Raw genomic sequence first — 12731 nt, 5'->3', positions numbered from 1 at the left:
GCCCAGGTAGGAGCTACCATACATGGGGAGGGGCTTGTGTGGTTTGAAACTCCTGCTGTGCCAAAGTTGGGAGCACCTGAGCTTATCAGCTGGCCCGGTGATGCCAGGCACAAGGAGAAGAGAAAGAGTTGAAGCCAAAAGCTGTCAGAAGTCGAACATCAAAAAATGGAGCCAGGGATTTCCCTGGTGACACAGTGGTCAAGAATCCGCCTGCCAATGCAGGGAACACGGGTTCGAGCCCTGGTCCGGGAAGATCCCACAGGCCGCGGAGCAACTAAACCCACGCACCACAACTACTGAGCCTGTGCTCTAGAGCCCGCGAACCACAACTACTGAAGCCCGCGAGCCTAGAGCCTGTGCTCCGCAACAAGAGAAGCCACCACAATGAGAAGCCAGCACACCTCAACGAAGAGTAGGCCCCCGCTCGCCGCAACTAAAGAAAGCCCACGAGCAGCAACGAAGACCCAACGCAGGCAAAAAATAAATAAATAAATAAATTTACTAAAAAAAATGGAGCCAGACTCCACTACAGAGGGCAACCCTGGGAAACTTTGAGTGACCTTGACCTGCTCCATCTTTAGTAAAGCACTCCAGGCATGTGCTGAGGTCATTGCATCTAATTTGCACCTGGTGGGAAGGCATGCAGCCAGGCTTTCCAGAGTAGCTGAAAAAGGTCAGGGAATCCCAAAACCCCACACAGAGCAAACAGCTTTGTAGAAGACCTATTGGACTCCTTGGTGGGTCTGCAGCCCCTCAGTGGGAAGGTGAAGTCCAGGTAGTTTGTCCTCCATCTGGGAGCTGCTGTCTCCTGGACATCACAATCTGTGTGAGGGAAGTGTAACCTCTGCCTGCTTTAAAGGATTCCATGCTTTTTTGCCTTTGTTACATTATTTGGCTCCAATTTTGGATTATATCACTGGGCGGTGATAATTTAATCAATCTCTACCAATGTTCTTTACATTGACTTTTTTGTTGTTGTTTTATTACTAAAAACTTGTTACAGTGAACTTTCTTGTACACGTATCTGAGTAAATCTCCACTGATATATCTATGGATTGCTAAATCAAAAAAAAATTTGCATTTGGGGGGCAAAAGACAGGAATGAATAGACATTTCATCAGAGAGGATGGACACATGACAAATAAGCACATGAACATATGTCCAACATCAGTAGCCATTAGGGAAATGCAAATTAAAATCACAATGATATTACTACACATATGTCATAACGGCTAAAGTTAAAAGATAATGACAATACCAAATGTCAATGGCGAGGATGAGGAGAAACCAGGTCACTCACACTTTGCTGGTGGGAATGTAAAGTGATACAGTTACTCTGGAAAATCGTTTAGCAGTTTCTTATGAAACTAAGCATATGATTAATAGCCATACAGCCCAGCAATTGTACTCTTGGGCACATATCCCAGAAAAATTAAAACTTATGTTTACATATAAACCTTATGTGAGTGTTTATAAAAGCTTTATTTGTAATAGGCAAAAACTGGAAATAACCCAAGTATTCTTCAGTGGGTGAATAGTTAAACCAACTGTGGTACATTCATATCATGGAATATTACTCAGCAGTAAAAAGGAATGAAATATTGATACATGAACAACTTGGATGAATCTGAAGGAAATTATGCTAAGTGTTTTTACATGCTATAGGAATCCACTTATATAACACTCTTGAAATGACAAAATTACAGAGATGCAGACTAGATTAGTGATTGCCAAGGCTTAGGGACAGGGGTTGGAGAAGGAGGGAGATGGATGTGGTTATAAAAGAGCAACAAGAGGAATTCTTGTGATGATAAAACTGTTTCATCTTTTGATTGTGGTGATAGATACACAAAGTTACATATCTGAAAAAAATTGCTTAGAATTAAACACACACATATACAAATAAGTACAGGTAAACAGGGGAAATCTGAACCAGACTGGTAAATTGTACCAATGTCAGTATCATAGTAGTCTATAGTTTTGCAAGATGTTACCTTTTGTACATGAGATCTCTCTATATTATTTCATACAACTGTATGTAAATCTATAATTATCTCAAAATTAAAAGTTTAAAATTTTAAAAGTTGTAAAATTCTTACCTTATGTACAGTCTATTTTCAAACAGCCTCAATTATCCCCATAATGTAGTTTAACTTTTATTTATTTATTATTATTTATTTAAAAAATAAACTTTTATTTTTAATTGCAATCAATTTCACCAAGTTGTCATCTGGAAAGTCTAGACTAATTTACACTCCTACATGAAAATGGCCATTTCTTTATACTCTTGCTACACTGAGCTAGTTTTTTTTTTTTTTTTTTTTGGTTGTGCTGGGTCTTAGTTACAACAGGTGGGCTCCTTAGTTGCAGCAGGTGGGCTTCTTAGTTGTGGCTCCAGGCTGAGCTAGTTATTTTACTTTTATTTTCTGCCAGTCATACATGAAAAATAGTAAAGTTCTTTATGTATATTCTGAATACTAAACACTTATCAGATATATGTTTTGCAAATACATACTGTTGTTATCCCCATTTTACCAGTGAAGAAACTGAGGCACAAAGACATTAGGTAGCCTGTCTGAGCCCATGTGGCTAGGAGTGGGAGAGCCAGTGTTCAAATCCCAACATTTTGGTTCCAAAGGGAGGGCTTGAGCTCACTCACCAGCACTGTCCTCAGAAAAGCAGGCTTAGAAACAAAGGGTTAAGGGCACTTGGCTCAGAAGCCTCATCCTCTCCCAGCTGAGATGGCTCTACCCTGCAGTCCAGGACAGACCAAGTCATGACTGGTTACCAGACTCTCACAGGCTTTCCCGGGGCTAGCCTGGCCCAGGGGTTGAAAATGGCAAAGTGAAATGACCAAGCCCTCTCCCCTCCGACACCCGGCAATGCCTGGAGGTCACTGCCAGCGCTTGTGCTGCCCCTTCTGATGCACACATTCTTTCTAAAGAGAGCTGAATGCCTTCACTCCGGTTAGAGTCTTTCTCGCCTCTCCCTCTAAGCTTACATTATGTGTCTCACCTCTGACCAGGCTTGCTTTGCTCTTGCTGAGCAATTGACAAGCAACTGAAGAAAGACTCTCTTATTTTCCTCACCCTCTAGTTCTTGTGGTTGGCAGCTTTCCTCACTTATCCTGTCTATTGATCAAGAGCAGCTGTGATGGACAGAAGCAGTAAGGGATTCAGTGTTGAGTGCATGGGAAACTTCAATGACCACAGTAACGGGCCAGTGCAGGGGGACATGACGGCATAAACAAAAGCAGGTGAACGACACCACAAAGAGCATTTCAGAGCAGGAGAAGGGCACGTGCAAAGGCACAAAGACAGGAGTGAAGACTCTGAAGCATAAGCAGGGTGTGTGTGAGGAGCTGCCAGAGAGGCTCAGGGTGCAGGGAAAGGGCTGGATCCTAGAGGAATCTACAGTGAGTGGGAGAGAAGTCCAAAACGGCTTCCAGCTTTTATTTGTTTAGGGGGAAATTAAGGGGCTGAGTAAATTCACCCCAAAATAATGTCTGCTTTTGGAGGGACTTTAAAATCAGGACGTCTCCCAAAGAGCTAGGGTCTAGGATGGAGCACATCTTCCCCCGAAGGGTATGTGCTCATCAGACTTTCCATACCCTTCAAAAGGGAATATGGAAATTCCCACTTTCCACTCAAGTTCATTCCTCTACACATGTTTAAAGAAAGAAAGGGACATAGTTTAAAAGCATGATCTTCATTGTCAGTAATAATATCTGACTTATGTTGGACGTTGAATATGAGCCGGGCACTATGCTAAGTGCTTAATTGCATTACCTCATTTACCTCTCACAATACTCCACAAGTTGGATACTTGAATAATCCCCATGTTATGGATGAGGAAACAAGTTAGGTTCGGAAGCTGATGGCTGGCCCAAGGTCAGACAGCAAGGCAGTGGCACTCGGGTCTGTCTGTCAGGAGCCCACACACTTGACTGCCAGGCGGTGCTGCCTAATACTTTCTAATGAAGGAATTTTAATTCCTCTGTCAGTCGATATTTTGCTTCAAGTCAATTACAGTCTTTTTTTTTTTTTTTGCGGTACGCGGGCCTCTCACTGCTGTGGCCTCTCCCGTTGCGGAGCACAGGCTCCGGACGCGCAGGCTCAGCGGGCACGGCTCACGGGCCCAGCCGCTCCGCAGCATGTGGGATCTTCCCGGACCGGGGCACGAACCCGTGTCGCCTGCACCGGCAGGCGGACTCTCAACCACTGTGCCACCAGGGAAGCCCAATTACAGTCTTTTTCTTACCTCTCAGATGAAATCAAATCTTCAAAGAGCTTTCAAATGATCATTGTCATCCGGAGGCGTTTAACCTCACTCATTCATATTTTATTGTCTTGATTATCAGCCAAAATTAACCAACACTCTTAAGCATTTAAAATCCCAAGCAGGATACTTCAAAAATTCATGTTAGACCCTTTAGGAACACTGTGATAACCACATAAGTGATGAAGTCCATCACTAAAGCTTTTCCCAGTGACAGAGTAATACCATCCAGTGAAAATATTCTTTTGAATAACTAGTACCTAATAATATCATTGTTATATTTTTATGTACATTGTAAATTTTTTCAAAAGGTTGAATAATATCTTGTGGGGTGGAATATATCTCACTTTTCTATCTTTGGAAAGAGAACACGAAGAATGACTTTGGGGGAACGAATGCAAAACCTGTGATGTCACAACCAGATATTTTCAGAATTTGAGAATGAAATGGCTTAAATCAACTAAAAATGTGGTTCTAAGAAGACGCTTGTCAGCAAAGAAAAACTAGTGAGTGATTTTCTGGACAGGATTAAAAGTTATGATGTGTATGAAGAGAGTTCAATGCTTACGCCAACAGTTCCTCAAGGAACAGCTCTGAACCCTGTTGCATGTCTCATGTTACTAAAGGGAAAGTTCTCTGGGTCTTTCTGTGTTCATGTTTGAGTTCTATTTGTCAAGAAGAAACTTCTTCTGATGCTTTTCAACAAAAGGCAAGTCCAAACGTCACAGATGGCAGAAAGTCCCATTAAGTGTTCCCAGAAAGCAGACTTTTGGAAGCCATGGTCAGAAGTCATCCTGACTCCCTAGTGTCAGGGATATCTTGGGTCTTCCCACCTCAAAGAAATTATTAGAAAAGAAAAAAAAAGTTGGTTGCCATTGTCAAAAAGGATGACCTTCAGGACTAAAAAGATAGTAACCAAAGATGTTGTCTAAAAATATTACACTCATAGATAAGTTTAGCTAAAGTGAAATGGAATTATCAAAAATTTCAGGAGAAATACAGTTCACAGATACCGGTTATCGGGGCAAAAATTGCTCCACAAGAGGCACCAGAAAAGAAAAGTCCACATACATAAGGCCAAGAAGGGAGAAACTGGTCAGGAATCATTGCCCCTAATGATGAAACACAAGTCTATTTTAAGCCAGACTGCAATGATTCCCTACAGCCCAAAAAAAGTCACCATTGGGGACGTATTCCAAGACCATAACGCGCCAGAATGAATTACCTCCAGATCATTTGTCTGAAAAACTAACTACATGGACAAAACTAGCTGAGGAGAGACTTTGCAAGAATTATCACTAGGGGAGATAAATTCTGCAGATGAGCCTGGCTAAGGAAAATCCTCATGAATAATGGCCAATAGAAAGCAATTTCATGAGAACAGTTAGCCAGGGGAAAAATTCCTCAATATTCATCACTGTCACAATCAGTGTATAAAACCAGTGTTTATGAGATGCCTCAAAAATCAGTTGCTGGCCTTAGAAAGAGAAGTTTCCATCAAGAGGATTGACCAGAATAGATGTTCAGAAAAGTCATACAGAAAAATAATGCCCAAAGGTCAAGATGTTTAGAATAAAACCCTCAAAAGAGGCAGGATCTGAAGAATGGTTTGTTGACTCAATGAGAAATGATAAAGTCCTTGAGGGACTTCCCTGGTGGCGCAGTGGTTAAGAATTTGCCTACCAATGCAGGGGACATGGGTTTGAGCCCTGGTCCGGGAAGATCCCACATGCCGAGGAGCAACTAAGCCCGCGAGCCACAATTACTGAGCTGACACTCCACAACTACTGAAGCCCGCACTCCTAGAGCCCATGCTCTGCAACAAGAGAAGCCACCGCAATGAGAAACCCATGCACTGCAACGAAGAGTAGCCCCCCCGTCGCCGCAAATAGAGAAAGCCTGCGCAGCTACAAACACCCAACGCAGCCAAAAATAAATTAATTAATTAAAAAAAAAGAGAGAGAGAGAAAGAAAACCTTGAAATCTGGAGAACTCTAACAATTGTTTAAGGGCAAGCCCCAGGGCAGAGGTTGTTAGGGTTATTCCTCAGAACAGTCAGTAGTCAGGTTTACTGAAGGGGTTCTGCAGGGTGATATTCCTGAGAACATGCCTTGGGGTACATTAGTATTCATCACTAGATCCCTTCAACACAAAATATCAAAAGAATTATCACTGTCATGGGTAAAGCTACCAAACCAAATAAAGAACCTTAAATAAGGAACAAATTTCTCAGCAAATGTCATCACAAATAATAGTAAGTAAGTGTAGTCAAATAATGCCATCTGGAGATAAAAAAAAAAAAGGTTCAAGCATATGATTAGTCAGGATAAAAATCTTGCAAGCAATTCTTTAGGAGAGGAACAAGTAATGCATACTTTGAGCCAGGAGCTTCTCCCCAGCAAATGCTGTCAGAAAATCTATGGAGAGGATCCAACTCAGTGAAGTTCCCTGGCAAACACGATTCAAAGGAAGAAAATCTTTAGAAACAGGTAGTCAAGACAAAACGTCTTAGGAATTGGGAGTAGTTTGGAGCAAGGCTGAGATGACACGAGCTCATGATGCCCTATGTTTGTAGCCCATCAGAAAGAAGTACTCTGCACATTCTCTGCTGCAGAAATGACCTCTCCTGAGGTAAACTCTGTTATCTCAATTCATTTCTTTTCAGAAAAAACAGATAGCCAAGGTAAAGTAAATCCAGGCCAAGTAGTTCCACAGATGTCATCTTGTAGTGCAAACCCTGTAGTCAGTGTCACCCAAGCTAAAGCTTTAGGTCTTCCTTTTGTATTCTATGACCCATTTCTGGAAAGCCATGAAGGCATGAAGATTTTCTCCACTTCAAGTTTAATTTACTTGCCTTTAGTGATTCAAAAGAAATCTTTTCAGAAGTTTTCACGAGAGGTAACTCCAGACTAAGGTTAACAAAGCTGATAGATAACGGCAAACAGAAATGAAAGTCACAGCATCAGAGAATGAGGTCAGTCGGGATGAAGTACCTAACGGATAAATGAGAGGAGTGTAGCTCCTTCTCTCAGTGAATAATGGAGACAAAACAAAAAATAAAAAACTGATGATAAGATTGGCCAATTTCTACTTGATTTTCATCCCAAGTAAATTGTTATTTATTTGGAAAGCAAGCAGCATAACCTAAGGATTAAGAGCAAGAATTTTGGCCTCCACAAGAGCTGGGTGCAAATCCACGCCCCGGCACTTACTAGCTGTATGGCCATGAGCAAGTTACTTAAGCACTTTGGGCCCCATATGCCTGCCCTTCCTAAAATTAGAATTCTAATAAGCTTCACCACGTAACGTTGTTTTGGGGTTTCCATGAGGCAGTACATACAATACACAATAGCTATTGGCCATGTTTCTGCAGCTTAAACTGGCCTCTGAAAACCATAGCATTAAAAGTGATTATGCATGAGCTTCCCTGGTGGCGCAGTGGTTGGGAGTCCGCCTGACGATGCAGGAGACACGGGTTCGTTCCCCGGTCCGGGAGGATCCCACATGCCGCGTCTGCAGCCTGTGCTCCGCAACGGGAGGGGCCACGGCAGTGAGAGGCCCGCGTACCGCCAAAAAAAAAAAAAAAAAAAAAAGTGATTATGCATATTTTATTTTAGTGTCTTATTCCACCTATTAGTTCAGACTCTTCCCTAGCTTATTTTTGTCATCTCTAATGATATGCCAGGTGAGCTCACACACGATGCCATGTAATGCCTCTCCCACTCAGTGAGCTTGCTCCGCAGGCTTCTACTCTCTGAGGAGTGGTTTGAAGGTTTCTGCCACCAGGCAGTTGCTGCGCCCTTCCACCTCATGACGGCTGCTGCCGCACTGCTCACCCTCCAAGGGCCAACCCAGCGCCGCGTCCCCAGAGGCAGAGCCCTGGGCTGTGGGGCCTTCTGGCAGAAGTGGATCTCTTGCCTCTTTGTGCCACCCGTTTTCACCTGGTCATTGTTGCCCCCAGTCTGGAAGAAGTCTCTTTGGAAATAGCTCTTGCAGCTTCTGATGGCAGCCCCTCTGCTCTCACAAAGTAAGTAAGACATGAGAAAGAGCTTTTTAATTTATCAAGCTGTATAAAGATGTGTGTACAGAGTTGTTCATTAAGATAAGTTTATAAAAATGAAAAACCCGGAGCAATCAGAATGTCCACCAATAGGGAGAATGTGGTACAGCTAAATGATCACATGATTTTTATGTATGTGTGAATGTGTGTGTGTGTGTGTGTGAGAGAGAGAGAGAGAAGGTGGGAGAAATAAGAGGGGTTTGAAAGGATGCTGTAAAAAAGGGTGGATTTCTTCTCCTTATTCAAAAACTATTTTTATTAGACTCAGAATCTACATGACTAAAAAGAAAGCTTCTCTCCTTTTTAATATTTCTTCCTCCTGCCTAGGTAGTGCCCTTCAAGAACCCAAGGGAAGGGGAAGAGGTTAAAAGACAGACATGACTGGAGGTTGCAGGGCCCAACCTTGATAGCCCACCACCAGGGGGCAGCATCAGAGAGACAAGGGCAGGGGGGCCTGCGAGGAGCTCCACGTTTCTGAACTTTTTCAAGCCCTGCCTGCCCCCCTTTCCATCTAAGGGTTTCGTTTTACATAAGTGGCCAAATGAACTCCAGAATCTTATGTTATTCTATCCCCGGTTCCAATCTGCTTAGCATCTAAACTTTTCTTAAATATTTGAACATTTCCCAAACAACTTCACAGAACAAAAACAAAAACACACAAACATAGACTGACAACAATTTTGAGAGCTGATTACAAAAAGAGTACTTTGATTTGGTATTTAATTTCTTGTATATTTCAGAGATAGATAGATAAAAGGTAGATAGCACAAAAGGCATTACTGGAATTCATCATGGAAACATTCCACGATGACTATTATGCAGCCATTGAAAGCAATAATGTAGAAAGATATGTGTTGGCATAGCAAATGTATTATCTTAGAGTGTGCATGTGTGTCTATGCATAGAGAAATATATAGAATGGTGGTCATTTAAGTGATAGGAATACTGCTGAATTTATATTTTGTTATACTTTTCTGCATCACAAACTTCTTTATAATGATCATAAATCTTTTATAAAATTAAAAAGAAAAAAAAGAAATAAAACTATTTTCTCCATCGGGGAAACAAAATTTACTTTTTAAAAGTAAAATTTATCAATATGAACCTGAGAAGCCCCAATTTTTTTTTAAGTGTAAAATGTACATTTAAACTTGAGCTTTCACTGTGACTGCTAAATGGATGCTTAATTCCCAGTCCTTGAATTCTTAATTCAATGATGCTTAATGCTTAATTCCCAGTCCTCTAGAATTCTTCTAGACCAACCTCCAGATGGGACAGTAATGGAGTGAACTCTTCTGGTTACTTGCTCCACCAGTCCTCCCTCTAGGAGGAGAATTGACCTCTCTGGCTGTCGAGATCGTCTGGCGCCTGATAGTCTTGGGGTCACATTTCTCTGCTGGGCAGAGGGAATGTATTAAATGTCACACTGCTTGGGATTTCTTTTCCTCCCTGGCCCCTTGAACCTGTCAGTACTTGTCAGAGGCTCAGCAGGTATTCACGCTCTTGGTTTCAGCTTCTCCACCTACAATTTGGTGGGAAAGTCAGGCTTGTGGAGGGAGATGGGAGACACTACCACATTCTTCATTTAGCAGCTTACCTATCTCTGAACACAATCTTAAATAAACTATAATTCCACTGAAATGCAAGGAGAACCCATTGAAACTGCTCTCTTGTCATAACACTGCCCTTCAGATTATTATTATTTTAATGGCCTTTGAAGTTGTCATTATCCATTGCTCATGACAAGTATAATGATCACTAATACAACCATCATTAGCTAAATGCTTCTAACTCTTTCCTACCAGGCATAGTCCTTCAGGGGTCTCATGCTCAAGAAGTCAGTCTCTGCTATATAGACATTTCTCCAAAGAAGACGTATAGATGGCCAATAGGCACATGAAAAGGTGCTCAACATTACTAATTATTAGAGAAAAGCAAATCAAAACTACAATGAGGTATCACCTCACACTGGTCAAAATGGCCTTCATTTAAAATGTCTACAAATAACAAACGCTGCAGAGGGTGTGGAGAAAAAGGAACCCTCCTACACTGTTCGTGGGAATGTAAATTGCTGCAGCCACTATGGAGAACAGTATGGAGGTTCCCCAGAAAACTAAATATAGAGTTTCCATATGACCCAGAAATCCTACTCCTGGGCATATATCCAGAGAAAACTCTAATTGGAAAAGATATACCCACCCCAATGTTCATAGCAGCACTATTTACAATAGCCAAGACATGGAAGCAACCTAAGTGTCCATACACAGATGAATGGATAAAGAAGATGTGGTACATATATACAATGGAATACTACTCAGTCATAAAAAAGAATGAAATAATGCCATTTGCAGAAACGTGGATGGACCTAAAGATTATCATACTAAGTGAAGTAAGTCAGACAGAGAATGACAAATACCATAGGATATCACTCATATGTGGAACCTAAAATATGACACAAACGAACTTATCTATGAAACAGAAACAGACTCACAGACATAGAGAACAGACTTGTGGTTGCAAGAGGGGGGAGCAGTGGGGGAGGGATGTATTGGGATTTGAGGTTAGCAGATGCACACTAGTATATATAGGATGGAAAAACAACAAGGTCCTACTGTAGAGCATAGGGAACTATATTCAATATCCTGTGATAAACCATAATGGAAAAGAATGTGAAAAAGAATATATATATGTATATATATAAAACTGAATTACTTTGCTGTACACCAGAAACTAACACAACATTGTAAATCAACTGTACTTCAATAAAATAAATTTTTTAAAAAGTCAGCCTCTGGTTATTCCGCCCATGAACATCCACCTCCAACTTCCAGTACCCTCTGTGACACTTACATGAGTTAATTCACGTAAATCTCCTAGACTGGTGTGCCTGGAACATAGGAACTCCTCAATAACACCAGCTGCTGATGCTCTTATTGTCACTATTGTTGTTGTTGTGCTAGAACCATGTCATTCTAAACCTGCAGTTGTGTTGCTGCGGGGGCTTTCCCCCAGCTCCCCACCACTTCCACGCTTTTCCTTTCTCCCTTTACAAAAGTTCCAGCCTGTGTTTCCTTTCACAGCCATGTGGTGTCACCAGCGCTTCACAAACGTTCATCTGAAGTGGCTGGTTGTTCATTTCAGCAACAGGATCATGCCTCTGCTTATACAGAGAGCCAAGCCTCATCAGACAGATCTTTCCGTGGATGGCAGAAACATTTCCTTTATATGTTTGTTTTCATGGAGATGTACTTAGCACTGAATTTTGTGTGACGTACCGCTGCTTTAGCCTCCATATTTCTTGTTAATTATGCTGAGAAGATAGAAGCACACCAAGGAACAACTTGAAAAGAATAATGGTAATTTATTGAACACCTGCCAGGTGCGGGCACTGTCCTAGGAGAGACAAAGTCCCTGCCCTCCTGGAGCTTACAGAGTAAGCTGAGCCAATGATGAAGATGAAGCTAGAGGAAGGACAGAAGCCACGGTGCAGATCACCTTGTATAGTTCAGGATCTTACAAATCTGTCCAGCCCCAACCTGGGTCTGAACCGATAGCAGCCCCCAAACAGGCAGCCCACGTCATGATGCTGGGTCACGTTGTCTAGGGGGAGCCAGATATCCTCAGGCTTGTGTGACTTGTTTCAGATGTGAGGTGAAAATTTTGCAAATGCTATGATGTGTCTGTATGTGTGTTTCCTTTGGTCATGTGTGCATCTATCCAGTCATGTGAAGATGAATTAAAACCCCAGCTCTACCTTTTCCTTGCTGCATGACCTTGGCCAAGTCACTTATCCTCTCTAGGCCCTCAGTGCTCATCTTTAAGTGGAGGATAGCAAGGCTTTCTTTACAGAACTGAGATGAGGATTACCTGAGATAACGTATATAGACCATTTAGCACTGGGCCAGACAGATCATGAACACATGGTAATTGGTAGTTATTAGCTTCCCTATTATAACAATTAAGTTAACCCAAAACCACCAGGTACCAAGTATGAGCCAGGTACCGTGCCTGGCTCTGCACAGAGCAGAGAAATCAATCCAACATAATCCTTGCACTGAAAGAGCTTCTAATTCAATAGAGGAGCAAATTATACACCAAATAATGATCATACAGACTGACTGGAATCACATGCCAAGAGAGGAACCACAAGTTGTAAGAGAATCCAAGGCAGGAGAGTTGCTGTGAATGTAGGAAAGGAGAATTAGCCTAGACCTTTGATCTAAACACAAGTAGGGGATGGAGGGGGCAAAGGTCAGACCCATGGACCCAAGATGGTGCAGAGGGAGCCAACTCCACCACCCAGGGTTGCTTTTACTGGGAAAAACAGAACGCAGGCGGCAGCCTACTAGGAGTGCCCATGCAACATCCTCAAGAAAGCTTCCTTCTTCTCCAA

This window comes from Stenella coeruleoalba (assembly GCF_951394435.1).
Source record: "Stenella coeruleoalba genome assembly, chromosome: 16".
Taxonomy (NCBI): domain Eukaryota; kingdom Metazoa; phylum Chordata; class Mammalia; order Artiodactyla; family Delphinidae; genus Stenella; species Stenella coeruleoalba.
The sequence above is the reverse complement of the archived record's forward strand: the minus strand, read 5'-3'. Positions refer to the sequence as shown.